Source organism: Podarcis pityusensis (genome assembly GCF_964106645.2).
Source record: "Podarcis pityusensis genome assembly, chromosome: 2".
NCBI classification, from domain to species: Eukaryota; Metazoa; Chordata; class Lepidosauria; order Squamata; family Lacertidae; genus Podarcis; species Podarcis pityusensis.
Genome location: NC_138029.1, coordinates 936,290 through 953,471, shown reverse-complemented (window position 1 = coordinate 953,471; position 17,182 = coordinate 936,290). Strand labels below are relative to the sequence as shown.

Below are 17,182 nucleotides of genomic sequence, written 5' to 3'. Positions count from 1 at the left end.
TGCTTTTTAGACATTTTATAGGCAATATAGGCCTGCAGACCAGGTGGCAGCGGTACCTCTGGCGCTCACCCTAGAATGCATCCCGGATACGCCACCTAACGTTGTGGACCGCCCCGGCACCTCCGTGGCCACCGCGGCAGTGCTGAGAGCAGCCAATGATTCAACAGTGGGTCCGTGTCCGAGATGGGTCAGGGTAGCCTCCTGTGCCCTGCAACCCACAGGCCTAGTCAGTGTTTCCTCTGCTTTTGAAACCTTTACCAACATTTCAGGCCCATGGTCACTGCGGCCTCTTCCCAAATAGTGAGTACTGCGGTCCAGCAATGAGGAGCTCCCTTGCACTTTTGCCTCCTTATTTAGGGTTCCACATTCGGTTAGCAATCCATTTATGCATCCTCACACATAATTACAGTCTATGTGTCCCTGGGTTTCCAATGACAGATCCTCAGGAGGTAGGGCTCATGCTTACAATTTTAACCTTTCTGCCCCTCAGTATACCCCAGACTTTCCCAGTATGCTACAGCATTCACAACCTCAGCCTTTACCGTGGAAGGGGGCTCCGAAACATCATCGGAGGAAGAGACGCAGGGGCAACAGGAAGTGGCAGCGGCTGCAGAACAGCACCAGTCTCCAACAATGGGCAAGGGAGAAAGAAGTCTAAGTAAGAAGAAGCATTCAGCCAAGAAGAGCAAAAGAAGTAAGCCTTCTAATGCCGAGGACGATTCAGAAAAGCTTCCTGCTGCCCACCACCTGCTGGGTTCCGAGCGACCAGAATTACTGGATGGAGCATATGGGTCCCTATGTGGAAAAGGAAAGTTAGAAAATTTGAAGCTAAGCGAGTCCCTCACCATGAGGTTTGCTGGGAGAACAACACGGGTGTGTGCCAGGGGCCAAATTGTAAGTATGCACATGAATGTGAGAAGTGCCTTCATGTTTTAAAGGTAAACAGCCCTTTCCGGGCAGCGGGGGGAATTTCCACCAGGGGTCTTGAAAAGCTCACAGACCCGCCAAAAAGAACGGCCACTAATTGGTATGAATTTGGCCCTTGACTGTGATGTTCTCTTCTGTTAAGCTCTCACCTCTTAGAACCTTTCTTGATAAATACTCTAAAATAGAGGCAGCAAAGTACCCTGGGAAAGAGTTTCTCTTATGGCTTCAAGATCCTCGTTTCATTACCCCCTAACTCAGGGAACCCGCCCCCCTCAAACCAAAGAATCAGTTTGGGAAATCCCAGCTATTGCAAAAAGAAATTAAAGAAATTTCTGGCCGGGAGGGTGGCCGGCCCCTTCAGGGAGCCACCTATAGCGGGTTTACTCATTTCACCTTTAGGCATTGTCCCCCCATAGACTCCAGGAGAGTATCCTATGATCCACAACCTACCCTACCCTAGAGGCGGCTCAGTCAATGATGCAATACCACAGAAGCCTTGTTCTGTGAAGTATGCCTCCTTGATCAGGCTATAAAGCGTATGCGCAGGTTCAGCAGGGACTCTTGGCTAAGTGCGACATTGAGTTGACTTTCCGTCTCCTGCCAATTCACCCTGAGGAATTTCTATGGCTAGGTTTTAGATTTGAGGGGGTTTATTCCATAGACAAATCTATGCCGATAGGGTGCTCAGTAGCTCGTGCAGCCTTTGAGTCATTTAGTGCAATTTTGGACTGGGCTCTTCGCTTTAGAACTGGTTCTGAAGGGGTGACCCATTACCTCGATAACTCTCCCCCCCCCCATCATTAGTAATAACCCTGATTGTGCTTCTCCTTTAGAGGCTTTCACCTCCCTGGCTGAGGAGCTTGGGGTACCTTTTGGTGGCGGACAAAATACAGGGTCCAGTTTTGACCATAACCTATTTTGGGTATTGAATTGGACACAATTGCACAAACATCCCGCCTACCAAGGGAGAGGCTAGCATTAATTCTGCAACTTCTTCCCCTCAAGAAGATCACCCTTGGCCAGAGTCAATTCACGCTTCGGTCACCTCAATTTTGCATGCTGGGTAGTGTCCCCTGGCCGCCCCTTTTGTGGGCGATTGGCTAAGCTGTCAGCGGGACTGCGTGCTCCGCAAAACTGAGTGCGCCTCTCTAAAGTGGTCAAGTCAGACCTGAAGGTTGGGTTGAAGTTCCTGGAAAAGTACAGTGGCATTTGCGTGCTGACGAGTTCAGGAATCACCAGGTATGCTTCTGGACCGACAATCAAACGGTTGTCAGTGTCCTGTCAAAGCAATTATCGCACTCTCCTAGAGTGGCAGATCTGCCCCGGACCTTTGTCTTTTTGTGCTTAGAATTAAACATCTATTTCTCTACCAAATTTACCCCTAGGGTTAACAATGACATCACAGATGCTCAGGCGCAGCAAAGTGCCACAGCCATTCCGGGAGCACCTTTGGAGCCTTGGGAATGTGATGTCCTGAAGGGAGTATTAGCTTCAGGAGCCCCGTCCACGCTTAGATCTTTTAAAAAGGCTTGGTTGGACTTTATGGAGTTCCAAGGCAAATTTATAATAAATAAAAAATAATAATAATAAATAAATAATGAATGAATGAATAAATAAATAAATAAATGCTAGGCTTGAAGCTCTGCAATACTTGGTACATTGGAGGGTGCTGGGTCGTGCAGCAAAGACTCTTAAACATCCAGTAGGGGCTGTCAGGGGTTCAGGAGCAGAGGCAAGGGCAAGGGAGGAAACAGAGAGCGAGGGAGAGGAGGAAGAACCGGAAGACTTCGGATGGCGGCCCGCCACGGGAAGCGAACTGTATCCGACATTCGTCCCCCTGACACGGCAGCACCCAGATCCCGCACCGGAAGGAGGGGAGGGGGGAAGAGGGGGCTTCGAGGGGGGGATGGATGTCAGGGGTTCAGGAGCAGAGGCAAGGGCAAGGGAGGAAACAGAGAGCGAGGGAGAGGAGGCAGAAGAAAAGATGAGTGATGACGACGACCCGAGATCTCCGAGTCTTTCCAGTGAATCAGAAGATTCACAGAAAGGAGCACCAGTGGCCAGGGCAAGGGGGGAGCCTAGGGGGACACCCCAGGAACATAGAGCCAGAGGGGACTCAGAGGGGAGCAGTTGGAAATCAGGACCAGCGTCACCACCAGAGAGCAGGGAAGAGGAAGGGCGCCAGGGATCAAGCGCTGGCAGCTCACAACAGGGGGGAGGGCACGAGTCAGGAGTGGCCACACCTCCATCGGGGAGCGAAGAAACGGTCAGACGGAAGGTGGAAGGTTGGGCGCGCGTGCCAAGTTCAAATGCACAGGAAAGTGGCGCAGTAGGCAGCCCGGAAAGGGAGCCAGGTCCTAAAGCCCGCCGAAAGGAGGGAGAAGAGTCAGGGGGGTCAGCGTCAGCGTCAGAGGAATCCCGGAAGGAAGAGACCCCGGGGGGCAGAGGGACCCAGAGAAGAACAGTCAGGCGGAAAAGGTGGAGCAAGGCTAGGATATTAAGTTGGTGTACAAGGGGCGGAGACTCAGATGGAGCTTCGCCGATCTAACCATGAGACGTAGAGTTGCACGCAGCAGCTTGAGAATGGAAACTGTAACTCAATAAAGACTTTTATTTAATGATCGCTGGCTAGCGTGATCCTCTGTGAGCTAGGATCTGGAAGCAGCTCTGACAGTAAGCTCCATCTCCAGATTGTGGGCATCTACGTCCTCGCGGAGAGGAGAGAAAGCGGGTGCCTACTAGCGAGCTCACGAACGGCAGACAACATGACGGCCGAACAGCAGATAGTGGAACTCAGAGAAGCAGTGACACGACTGAATGCCGAGGCTCTTGCATCCAGGAAGAGAGAGGAGGACGCAGCTGCCGCCTACAGGGATCTCCAGGTCAGGTTGGAAGTGCTTACGAAGCAAGGGCAACTGACACCCAAACCGGAGGGGATTGGGTTGGGGAGACGAACAGGCGGTCTGGTCTCTCACTTCGATGGGAATTTGCAACAGTACCCCAACTTTAGAGCAGATGTAATGTGTGCACTGCAACTGCTGAACAAAGACTTTAGAGATGAGCAAGAGAAGGTGGGATTCATCATGTCCCATTTGCATGGAGATGCTAAAGCATGGCTGCGCAATTTGTGGAGAGATAAGGATCCGGCGCTCCAAAATGCGGATGCCTTTATTAAAGCGATGGATGGGTGCTTTTTATCAAGCATTGACGTGGATCTTGCTCGGCAGGAGATACATGGACTGAAGCAAGGGAGGGCCAGCGTAAGGCAGTACCATGCCCGCTTTTTCGCTTTGGTCAGTGCCCTGGAATGGGACAGAGATTCGGCTCCTGTAAGAGACCTGTTTTGGGAGGGATTGCACGGCTCGGTTAAAGATGAAATTGCGAGGGGGGAGAGACCCCGGACCACGCAGGAGATCGTTCAGAGGGCGCTGGCGGTGGGGGTGCGGCTGGAAGGACGTCCGTGGAGCAGGGACGAAGGGCGTGGAGGGCGCGAACCAGCCAGGGGCTCCTCCTTCCTTCCCAGAGAAGCAGCGCGTGCGCAATCCATGCCTCCGCCAGGAGGAGGAGCGGAACCTATGGAGGTTGGAGGTGCAAGGGCTCAGTCAGCAGCCAGAGCCCTAGCACCGGCAGCAGTGAAAGCGAAGCCTCCTAGAGGGAACAGGAAGTGTTACATCTGCGATGATCCACAGCATATGGCGAAAGAGTGTCCCCAGAGGCTCCACAAGCACACTGCAGCCTCAGCAATGGTAACTGCAGCAACGCAGCAAGGACAACCACAGCAGGGAAACGACGGAGTCTGGTTGGAGGAAGAGGCACTGGGGCCCAGCCAGACGTGTCAGTGAAGCAGTCCCCAGAGATTTTACAGCCCATGGACCCCCTCCCGCCCAAACCGGTAGTGAGGCTCACCGCGTCGCTCCAGCTGCCCAATGGAATCACCATGGACGTGCCAATCACCATTGACTCCGGAAGCAATGCGGACTTTATAGGGCAGGACTTTGTCGACCGGCACGCTATACAGTTGCTGCCTGCCACGCTGCCCCTGCAGGTTGTCACGGTGGATGGCAGGGAGCTGCTAGGGGGGCAAGTGGTGAAGCAGACGCCACCAATGGTGATGCGACTTGGGAATCACAGGGAAATCATCAGCTTCAATGTCACTCAACTATCGGACACGCCCATTGTATTGGGCATGAGTTGGCTGGACAAGCACAGCCCGACGCTGGCTTGGTACCAGAGGCAGCTGACCTTCGGCTCTTCCTTTTGCGCTGAACACTGCATCGTGCCCAGGCAGGAAGGAGGGGAAGAGGAGTCACAGCGGCAGCTAGGCACGCTGCAAGCGGTTCCCCACAAGTACGCAGAATTTTTGGAGGTTTTCTGCGAGAAGGAGGCAGACAGGCTACCCCCCCACAGACCATATGACTGCAAAATTGACCTGCTGCCGGGGGCGGCGCTGCCCAAAGGGAAGCTGTATTCCATGTCTGAGGACGAACTGCAGGAACTCAAAGAGTTCATAGATCGTAATTTGGAGCGCGGTTTCATCCGAGAGTCCAAGGCAGCGGGGGGCAGTCCGGTATTCTTTGTTAAGAAGCGGGACACGCCCCAAAAAAGACTTGTAGTGGACTTTCGCATCTTGAACAGTGTGACCAAGCCATCGGACTTCCCCATGCCCCGAATCGACGACCTCCTCGCAAAGGTACGGAAGGGCAGAGTGTTCACCAAGTTGGACCTGCGAGGGGCATACAACCTCATTCGCATGCGGGAGGGAGATGAGTGGAAGACAGCCATGTTCACGCCCCTGGGCACCTACGAATATAGAGTTATGCCTTTTGGATTGCAAAATGGCTCCCACGTTTTTCAAGCTTTCATGCATCACGTGTTGGCGGGGCTCCTCTACAAGACGTGCGTCTGTTTCTTGGATGACATCCTGATCTTTTCGGAATCGCAGCAGGAGCATGACAGACACGTCAAGGAAGTGCTGAGCAGGCTACAGCAACATAGGCTTTACGCCAAGCTGGAGAAGTGCCAATTCGACGTGACGGAGGTGGATTTCCTGGGCTACAAGTTGTCTGATAAAGGGCTCGCCATGGACAGCGCCAAGGTCCGAGCAGTGTTGGATTGGAAAAGCCCACGCAACCGGAAGGAGGTCCAACGGTTTGTCGGCTTCGCGAACTTCTATCGCAAGTTTATCAAAGGCTTTGCGATGCAGACAGCGGCCATCACGGACACGCTCAGCTCCAAGAAAAAGAAGTTCATCTGGACAGAGCAGGCGGAGCAGTCCTTTCAGGCACTCAAGCGTCTCTTCGCGTCGGAAGAGCAGCTGCTTCATGTCAACCCCAGCAGGCCGATGAGGGTGGAGACAGACGCTTCGGACAGAGCCGTGGGAGCAGTCCTGCTGCAGAAAGACCCGCAGGGGGTTTGGAGGCCGGGAGCGTTTTACTCAAGGAAGCTCAGCAAGTCCGAACAGAACTACACCATCTGGGACAGGGAGTTGCTGGCCATTCATGCAGCGTTCAAAGCGTGGAGGCACTTCCTGATCGGCGCCAAGCACACGGTGCAGGTCTGCACGGACCACAAGAATCTAGAGCACTGGCGCACGGCACAGTTCCTGAACCAGAGGCAGATACGTTGGGCTGAGTTCTTTGCGAATTTCGACTTCCGAATAGAGTATGTCCCGGGGGACACCAACATCATGGCGGATGCTCTCTCCCGTAAGCCACAGTATCTGGAGGAGGCAACGCCAGCGGCCGCCATGCACATCTTCGCACCGACAGTGTGGGCGTGCGCGGCGGCGACAGTTGACCTGGATGCGGTGCGACGAGCGTTGCAGGATGACTCCTTCGCGCAAGCAAAGATGGCAGAGGTGCACAGGGGCACGGCAGCGACCGACGAGTTCCAGCTGCGAGATGGTTTGCTCATCCGTAAAGGGGCCATCTACGTGCCGGGAGACGAACTTCGCGCCAAGGTACTGCAGCAGCTGCACGACGCGCCCACTGCCGGGCACTTTGGCAAGGAGAAGACGGTGGAATTAGTAGCCAGAGACTTCTGGTGGCCCGGAATGAGAGGGGAAGTCGCGGACTACGTGGCGAGGTGTGACACCTGCCAGAGGTCCAAACCAGTGCACAGACCGCCGGCCGGACTGCTGGAACCGCTGCAAACTCCGTTCGAGCCATGGGAGAGAGTGGCCCTGGACTTTGTCACGGATCTGCCCAGCTCGAGGGGCAAGACGGCTGTGCTGGTGGTGGTGGATTTGTTCTCCAAGATGGCACATTTCATTCCGTGTGCGAAGGTGGCCACGGCGGAACAAACCGCCAAACTGTTCATAGACCACGTGTTCAAGGTTCACGGTCTGCCGCGGTCTATTCTGTCCGACCGAGGGCGACAGTTCATCTCAAACTTCTGGCAGAGGCTGATGGGCTTCCTGAACGTCAAGATCAACCTGGCGTCGGCTAGACACCCGCAGACCAACGGGCAAGCGGAGCGGGTCAATGCCATCATGCAGCAGTACCTGAGATGTTATGCGAATCAACAGCCTGCGACGTGGGTGGATTACCTGCCTCTCGCCGAGTTCGCCTACAACAACACGAAGCACGTGTCCACGGGGGTCACGCCGTTCTTCGCCAACAACGGGAGGCACCCTAGAACCTTCCCGGGACTGGAAAGAATGGGGGAGGGGGAGCCGCAGACAGCAGATGCGTTCGCGTCGGAGTTGCAGGAGGTCCACGATCAGCTGCGGCGGCACCTGGAGCTGGCTAAACACGCATACAAGGTACAAGCGGACAAACACAGAAGGGTTGGCGAAGAGATCCATGTGGGAGACTGGGTCTGGTTAGCAGCCCACGCAGTGCCGGCCAGGTCGTTGGCGAAGAAGAAACTAGGGCATAAACAACTGGGGCCCTACCAAGTCGACGAACAGGTCAACCCGGTGGCTTTCAGGCTGGCTCTTCCGGAGGGTTCCAGAATGCATCCGGTGTTCCACAGATCGGTGCTCACTCCCTACAAGGCACCTCACAGGTTTCAGGAACCAGGAACGGCACCGGGTCCGCTCCGAGAGAGAACCGGGCAAGGGGGAGTGGCACAGGAGGAGCGCATCAACGAAGTCACGGAGATTTTGGACTCCAGATGGGGGGAAGAGGGGGTAGAATACCTTCTCGCCAAGGAGGGCACCCCGGCCAGTGCCAACAGCTGGGTGCCGGGCTACGCTTTAGACGAACCTCTGCTCAAAGAAGAGTTTCATGCCCTCTTCCCACATAGGCCAATGCCAGCAGACTTTTTCGACGACTGGCTTTTCACGCCCACGCTTTCAGCCAGCACGTTCCGGGGGTTCGACTCGGACGAGGAACCGACACGAGACGCCCGTTCCCCGGAGGGGTCACCCTCGGGATCTGCTTCAGAACCCTCGTATTGGTGGGATGATCGACCAGAGGAGCAGTTCCGCAGAAGGTGGCTGGAGGGTCCAGGACGAGCAACGTCTCCAGAAGGCAACGAGGGAGAGACGGACATGGACGTTTTCGGGGACGACCCGGGTTTCGAGCACGGCGGCACAGAGATGGAAGCGGAGGTGACCGTCGTCAACGAGAGCAGGGAGGAAGAACCGGAAGACTTCGGATGGCGGCCCGCCACGGGAAGCGAACTGTATCCGACATTCGTCCCCCTGACACAGCAGCACCCAGATCCCGCACCGGAAGGAGGGGAGGGGGGAAGAGGGGGCTTCGAGGGGGGGGGGATGTCAGGGGTTCAGGAGCAGAGGCAAGGGCAAGGGAGGAAACAGAGAGCGAGGGAGAGGAGGCAGAAGAAAAGATGAGTGATGACGACGACCCGAGATCTCCGAGTCTTTCCAGTGAATCAGAAGATTCACAGAAAGGAGCACCAGTGGCCAGGGCAAGGGGGGAGCCTAGGGGGACACCCCAGGAAGATAGAGCCAGAGGGGACTCAGAGGGGAGCAGTTGGAAATCAGGACCAGCGTCACCGCCAGAGAGCAGGGAAGAGGAAGGGCGCCAGGGATCAAGCGCTGGCAGCTCACAACAGGGGGGAGGGCACGAGTCAGGAGTGGCCACACCTCCATCGGGGAGCGAAGAAACGGTCAGACGGAAGGTGGAAGGTTGGGCGCGCGTGCCAAGTTCAAATGCACAGGAAAGTGGCGCAGTAGGCAGCCCGGAAAGGGAGCCAGGTCCTAAAGCCCGCCGAAAGGAGGGAGAAGAGTCAGGGGGGTCAGCGTCAGCGTCAGAGGAATCCCGGAAGGAAGAGACCCCGGGGGGCAGAGGGACCCAGAGAAGAACAGTCAGGCGGAAAAGGTGGAGCAAGGCTAGGATATTAAGTTGGTGTACAAGGGGCGGAGACTCAGATGGAGCTTCGCCGATCTAACCATGAGACGTAGAGTTGCACGCAGCAGCTTGAGAATGGAAACTGTAACTCAATAAAGACTTTTATTTAATGATCGCTGGCTAGCGTGATCCTCTGTGAGCTAGGATCTGGAAGCAGCTCTGACAGCGGCAATCTCCCTTTTTCTGTAAGGTTGTTTAATCCATAGACCCTGGTGTGGACTTATTAGTGTGAAGGGCACTGTAGGGCTGCTGTTCAGGGAAGTTTTGTAATATGTGATATTTTAGTGTATTTCTGGTTTCTATGGAAGCCGTCCAGAGTTGCTGGGGAAACACATCCAGATGGGCGGGTTACAAATAATAAATTATTATTATTATTATTATTATTATTATTATTATTATTGTTGTTGTTGTTGTTGTTGTCAGGGGTTCAGGAGCAGAGGCACAGGAAAGGGAGGAAATAGAGAGCGAGGGGGAGGAGTCTGAAGGAAATGTTAGCGATGACAGCGGTCCGAGGTCTCTGAGTCTTTCCAGCGAATCGGAAGATTCACAGAAAGGGGCTCCCATGGTCAGAGCAAGGGGGGTGCCTAGGGGGACACCCCAGGAAGAAGGGGCCAGATGGGACTCAGAGAGCAGCAGTTGGAAATCAGGACCAGCGTCCACACCAGAGTGCAGTAGGGGGGAGGAGTTCAGGCATCGGGATCAGGCGGCGCACTGCCAGTGGGAGGACATGAGTCAGGATTGGCCACGCCTCCATCGGGGAGCGAGGAAACGGTCGAGAGGAAGGTTGAAGGCTGGGCGCGCGCGCCAAGTTCAAATGTACAGGAGGGCGGCGCAGTTGGCAGCCCGGATAGGGAGCCAGGTCCCAAAGCCCGCCGAAAAGAGGGGGAGGAGTCAGGGGGGTCAACGTCAGCGTCAGAAGAATCCAGGAAGGAAGGGACCCCGGGGGGTAGCAGGACCCAGAGGAGAAAGGAGAGACGGAAGAGGTGGAGTAAGGCTAGAATCTTAAACTGGTGTACAGGGGGCGGAGACTCAGATGGAGCTTCGCCGATCTAACCCCTAGACGTAGAGCTGGGGCGCTGCGGCTTGAAAATGGAAACTGTACTTCAATAAAGACTTTTGTACATTACTGCCGGCTAGCGTTGGTCCTCTGTGAGCTGGGACCTGGAGCCAGCTCTGACAGTTGTTGTTGTTGTTGTAGGGCTGGCGCAGGCTGCAGCCTCCTAAAAGTGATGGTAGAAGGCCCTTATGACATTCTATGCCAATTCCAAAATAAATAAATAATTAAATAAAATTAAAATAATAATAATAAAATAAAATAAGAAGTATCTGTTGGTCCGAGGACAAGGCCCGATTATTTTCAGCTGCATACTCCATTGCCTTTGGCGCTATGCGCATTGGCGAAGTGGTTTGTAAGGGCCAACCAGAATCCACTGCCCGGGGTTAGTTTGAGAGACCTGACCTTGTTCAGATCCAATTTAGTCCTGCATGACCAATGTTCCAAAACCGATCAGCAGTAAAGGACACTAAACATTTCATGTACGTGAGACCAACCGTCTCAGGTCTATTCCTTATACATTTGGATGGCTCCCGCCTTGCACGGCATCAGTCCACGCGCATTATGCGAAGGGAGATAGCTGCCTGCAGTTTATCCTCAGCTGAATTCGCGGCTAACTCCTTTAGGATTGGGGCCGCCACCACAGCACTGCATTTGGGACTCTCAGCTGAAAGGATGAAGGACTTGGGGGCAGTGGAAGTCTGATGCATTTAAGGGATATATTCGTAAGACCTTGTGATTGTTCACAGTATACTTGACCTGGCTTCGTTACCTTCTTTTGCTTTCAGGTGATGTTGTGGTGCACATTTGGATTATAGGCCCTGCACTGTCCACTGGGATAGAAACCATGCCATTAACGGGGACCCTAGGGTGCAGGAGCTATGAGGGCGTGCATCTGGATAATCGGACACAGCATTGTGCATTGGGCCAGGGTCCGCGCCATCAATTCCGGTCTCGGGCCGCACCTTAACTACATCAATATATCTTGGATCTATCGGAGGGGAAGGCGCTGGGCCGAAATGTGGCCCGCAATTAGGGCCAGAGCGGCAGCGGAGGGCCCCCAGATGCTTCAGTTATCCAATTAGGCGAAAAGGATTTAGCTTACAGAAAGGCAGCCGACTTGATGTGGCATATCTTTAGTGACTTTGAGGAACTGAAGGCCTCTTATCCAAACATCACCATTCTTTGGGCCTTGTTGATGGAAAGCAGGGTTTGGAGAGAGAGCAGGTGCCCGATAGCCATAAATAGGGCTAGGGAAAGCCTTGGATCGGGCGGTGGTGCGTAGAGTGGCAGCCCTGGGTGTGTGGGTCATTGACCACCCGGGCAACTGCGAGGCCCTCTACTGGCTTGATGGCGTGCATCTTTCGGATGCGGGAAATGATATTTGGCTTGATGGCTCGCATCTTTCAGATGCGGGAAATGACATGTGGCTTACTGATATAGCAAAGGGGGTAAGGGATTGGTTTCAGGCATGAGAGTATCAGCGGCGAGCGATTGCTCGTGTGGCGGTAGGCATTGGTAAGAAGGGGTTAAGAGGATTGGGGGGGGAGGAGGAACGCCATCACCTCCCCCCAGTGAGCGAAGGGTGGTCCGTTAAAGGACTCCGGGGGGCGTGGCCCTGTCCGAAGCCTATGGAGGTGTGGGCCAAAGGCACGCCCCCGAGCGGTGACCCGGGGGAGCTCCTAGTCGACGTGCCTCGACGGGAGACTCCCCCGATATAGTGTTAACCCTTCCCCGTGTCTCCAGCAAATGGGCTGGAGCCGGATAGTCGTTAGGACCAATGCCTAAGCCAATGCCTCTCATTCCTGAATTCAATAAAGTTGTGGCCTAATTCGCCCATTTAACCTTAAACCATGGTGTCTCGTGTCTTTATTTATCCTGGTGGGGGGCGGGAACTCGCCACGCAAAGCCACTTCCGGCCTGCCCAGGAGGTGGGGTTGCGGGCTTCACGCCCACCCCCACGTGAGCGGGGGCTGGTTTCAGCCCCCGCGAGAGCAGTGGAATCCCGGCCGTGTCTGCCCTATTTAGGGCCGGCGCAGAGGGGGCTCACCCTCTTTTCGCCAGCTAGCCCCCACGTTTTCCTGCCCTCCCTCCCTTTAGGTAGGCTTTAGGTAGGTCTCTGACTTTGCTATGGACTTCGGTCTGTCGCCGCATGGGGCATGGTAGGAATTTTTCCCAATGGGCAATTTACAGCCATTTGGTTTTTCACCTACCTCGTAGCAACTCGTCACAACTCTTCGGCATTGGCGGTAGGCATTGGTAAGAAGGGGTTAAGAGGATGTGTGCGGGGGGAGGAACGCCATCACCTCCCCCCAGTGAGCGAAGGGTGGTCCGTTAAAGGACTCCGGGGGGCGTGGCCCTGTCCGAAGCCTATGGAGGTGTGGGCCAAAGGCACGCCCCCGAGCGGTGACCCGGGGGAGCTCCTAGTCGACGTGCCTCGGCGGGAGACTTCCCCGATATAGTGTTAACCGTTCCCCGTGTCTCCAGCAAATGGGCTGGAGCCGGATAGTCGTTAGGACCAATGCCTAAGCCAATGCCTCTCATTCCTGAATTCAATAAAGTTGTGGCCTAATTCGCCCATTTAACCTTAAACCATGGTGTCTCGTGTCTTTATTTATCCTGGTGGGGGGCAGGAAGTCGCCACGCAATCAAAGCTTATTTGTCTTCCTTCTACGCATATGGAAGCGAAAAGACAATGCTGTGTTATTTTGGTCTCAATACACACACTTTGAGATTTCTGGGTCAACGTGCATTAACACCAAAGAACACGACGAATTAAGCGAAATCAAAGATTCTTCGTTCTATGTAGCTGGAACCCAAAAGAACCTATTTAGCTTTGTTTAGGCTTATTACAATTCGCTTTGCTATTTGTGAGTGAATGAACACCGAAAGAACAATGCAAGCTTATTCGTCCTCTTTCTATTGAGATGGAACCAAAACACCTATGCTTGGTTTGGGCTGATAATAAACATGTCACTGCGATTTTTGGGTGAATGTGCATTCTAACCCCAAAAACACCTGTCAGGGGTTCAGGAGCAGAGACACAGGAAAGGGAGGAAATAGAGAGCGAGGGGGAGGAGTCCGAAGGAAATGTTAGCGATGACAGCGGTCCGAGGTCTCTGAGTCTTTCCAGCGAATCGGAAGATTCACAGAAAGGGGCTCCCATGGTCAGAGCAAGGGGGGTGCCTAGGGGGACACCCCAGGAAGAAGGGGCCAGAGGGGACTCAGAGAGCAGCAGTTGGAAATCAGGACCAGCGTCCACACCAGAGTGCAGTAGGGGGGAGGAGTCCCAGGCATCGGGATCAGGCGGCGCACTGCCAGTGGGAGGACATGAGTCAGGATTGGCCACGCCTCCATCGGGGAGCGAGGAAACGGTCGAGAGGAAGGTTGAAGGCTGGGCGCGCGCGCCAAGTTCAAATGTACAGGAGGGCGGCGCAGTTGGCAGCCCGGATAGGGAGCCAGGTCCCAAAGCCCGCCGAAAAGAGGGGGAGGAGTCAGGGGGGTCAACGTCGGCGTCAGAAGAATCCAGGAAGGAAGGGACCCCGGGGGGTAGCAGGACCCAGAGGAGAAAGGAGAGACGGAAGAGGTGGAGTAAGGCTAGAATCTTAAACTGGTGTACAGGGAGCGGAGACTCAGATGGAGCTTCGCCGATCTAACCCCTAGACGTAGAGCTGGGGCGCTGCGGCTTGAAAATGGAAACTGTACTTCAATAAAGACTTTTGTACATTACTGCCGGCTAGCGTTGGTCCTCTGTGAGCTGGGACCTGGAGCCAGCTCTGACAACACCAATTTGAAATAAGCCCAATCAGAGCTCTTTCATCTTCTTTTTATGTAGATGGAACCCAAAAGACCTTTTTGCCTTGGTTGGGGGTGATTCTGGTGCACACCCATAAAACCCCATGCGAATTGAAATAAGCACAATCAAAGCTTATTTGTCTTCTTTCTAGGCATAGGGAAGCGAAAAGACAATGTTGTGTTATTTTGGTCTCATTACACACACTTTGAGATTTCTGGGTCAATGTGCATTAACACCAAAGAACACAAAATAAGCAAAATCCAAGATTCTTCTTTCTATGTTGCTGCAACCCAAAACAACCTGTTTGGCTTTGTTTAGGCTTATTACACTTTGCTTTGCTATTTGTGGGGGAGTGAACACCGAAAGAACAATGCAAGCTTATTCGTCCTCTTTCTATTGAGATGGAACCAAAACACCTATGCTTGGTTTGGCTTGATAATAAACATGTCACTCTGCGATTTTTGGGTGACTGTGCATTCTAACCCCAAAAACACCAATTTGAAATAAGCCCAATCAAAGCTTTATCATCTTCTTTATATGTAGCTGGAACCCAAAAGACCTTTTTGCTTTGGTTGGGGGTGATTCTGGTGCACACCCATAAAACCCCATGCGAATTGAAATAAGCACAATCAAAGCTTATTTGTCTTCTTTCTACGCATATGGAAGCGAAAAGACAATGTTGTGTTATTTTGGTCTTGTAGCAGGAACCCCCCACCCCAATCATTCAGTTTGTACAAACTTCACACACTCACACACTACATATGCCACACTTCTGTTATAAATTCATAGAAAAATCAACCATACATCGGATTTGCACTGTTCCATTTTTATTTTACTCCATATGACAAGGACTATCAAAGGGGGGTGGCTTGGTTCTGGTCAGCCATAATCCCTTCACCATCCCAGCACATCCACAGGAGCCCTGCCCAGTTGCTATGCCAACCCTGATGGTCCTAGACAGAAGACCATCAAGATCACAAAGAACTTGCATATGGGAGTGGATTCAGCATGGACTGAAACAAAGGACAATGATCAGATCTTCCCTCTGGGGGCAGGAAACTGCCAACTCCCCTTTGTCTCCTGGAAGTGACTCATGGGCAGGGGAAAGGAGGAACCAGCCAGGTGACAGGACACTCAGGTTACCACCACAACTCCTCCCTCAACCCCTCCTTTCTGTAATGTATGCATGATGTCAACAGTTCAATAAAGGCCAAGCCTACAGGCTGCTGTTTTGCTCCAAGTTATCCTGGTTGGTGTCTTTGTTTTTGTCCAAGGGAGCCCTCGGATTTTTCCGGTAACAGTTTGGCGACCATGCTCAGAGACACTTGGTTCTCCGCGAAGGTGAGGAGGGAGATAGAGAGGATCAGGCGCCACTGGGCAACCTTAGCCCAGGAATCCTTCTTCCTCTCCCTGCCTCTTTGCGGGCGGTAATCAATCGTCACCAAAAGCTCAACCAGGGGAAGCAAAGGCAAGGTCAAGCCGGCTAAGGGGAAAGGATCCCGGGATCCACGAGGGACATCTACGAACGTGAGTATGGTTTGAAGAAAATCCATTGGGAGGGGGGTGGAAAGCAACGTCCCCACGACAGCTGGACCTTTTCTTCCTTCTATCTCTGGCGTTACCTCTCGGAGTCGTCCAGGAACGTCCTAAACTTTCTCTTTCTCTCCCCCTATTTCGCTTTCGGAGCTGGGCCGGGGAAATTGTGGAACTTTTGCTGCTTTCCGACGTTACCTCTTGGAGTTGTCCAGGAACATCCTAAAATCTCTCCTTTTCTCCCCCGTTTTCCCTTTCGGAGCGTGGCCGGGGAAAACGCGGTACTTTGCCATTTCTCTGACGTCCTCCCTCGGAGTCGTCCGGAGGCATCCCTACAAATCTCCCTCTCTCCTTCTCTCCCCCGTTTTTCTCTTTCGGAGTGTGGCCGGGGAAAAACGCGGTACTTTGCATTTCTCTGACGTCCTCCCTCGGAGTCGTCCGGAGGCGTCCATACAAATCTTTCCTACTCTCTCTCTCTCTCTCCCCTGCTTACGCAAATGAAGCTGCCCCTCCTGCTCGGCGACCCTTGTTGGGGATGACCCGGGTACGTGAGAACGCAAGGTCATTTGCTTCCTTTCTAAACTTTGTTTTTCTCGGACCTCGATCTGGCACTGCATTGCGCAGGCGTCCAGTAGGGAGCCCGAATTTAGTCTAAAGGATAGGCAGGAGGCTGTCGTGGAGAGCAGAGCGGGAGGGTCACAAATTGGGGCCCCACACTAGGGTTAGTCTTGTAAACAGCGCTGAAGCAAAGGAATTCCGGATCCGTGGTTTGAGTTTCGGGCGAGGAGACCCGTGGTTTGCGTTTCGGGCGAGGAGACCCGTGGTTTGAGTTTCGGGTGAGGAGACCCGTGGTTTGAGTTTCGGGCAGGGAGACCCGTGATTTTTGTTTTAGGTTCATGTCTGAGATTTTCCTGAAAGTAATTTGTGACTTACAGATAGGTAGAAATTGGGTTAGTCAAGGATACTTCGAGTACTGAAAGGATATTTTTTTCCTTTTTTCCCTGCCCCTCTTTTCCTTTTCCATTGCCCCTTCTTCCCTTGTGTGTGTGTGTCCACTTTTTCTGTCTTTAGCGTACTGCAAAAGAATGGGGGCCCATGCTTCCAAGCATTCAGGCTGGACTCCTCCAGGTGATAAGGCTTCCGTGGAGCCTTTCCGCCCGAGGGAGGACTCTGATACCCCTCTTCAATTTGTTCTCTTAAACTGGAAAGAGTTGAGAGGGAGGAAGGGACTCTCAAAGTCCAAACTGAGGGACCTTTGCAACATCTCGTGGGTCGCTTTTACCCACCACCTGGAACCCAGGGCACAGCGGCCACCTCAGGGATCCTTCAACAAAATCAGGGTGTGAGCCCTTAGGGAGAGCTGAACACATCAAATTTGTGTTGTTAAACTATAACCTAAAGCTAGAACATGAAACCGTAAACTTAATGGTGCTCAGAAGGTAGTAGATATAATAACAGCCCAGCCTGAGAGCCCACGCATTAGAGATCTTAGTTTCTCTAAAAAATAAAAAATAAATTTTTTTTAAAAATGATAAGAGATGTACTCAAAGATTT

The 17,182-nt window shown here is 53.3% G+C and overlaps 2 long non-coding RNA genes across 2 annotated transcripts in view; one reads left to right on the top strand and one right to left on the bottom strand.

The window, feature by feature from the left end:
* LOC308471868 overlaps nt 1-11,772 on the top strand; it is a 203,743-nt gene extending 191,971 nt beyond the window's left edge. Inside the window, exon 3 of the long non-coding RNA XR_013983195.1 lies at nt 11,459-11,772. This is a non-coding gene — a long non-coding RNA (uncharacterized lncRNA). The remainder of the gene's footprint in view (nt 1-11,458) is intronic.
* Nucleotides 11,773-15,711: 3,939 nt separating this feature from the next.
* Nucleotides 15,712-16,232, bottom strand: LOC308468755. The gene is made up of 3 exons (XR_013981840.1): nt 16,083-16,232; nt 15,848-15,968; nt 15,712-15,741 (listed from the first exon to the last, which is right to left on the bottom strand). It is a non-coding gene; the product is annotated as an uncharacterized lncRNA (long non-coding RNA).
* Nucleotides 16,233-17,182: the final 950 nt, after the last annotated feature.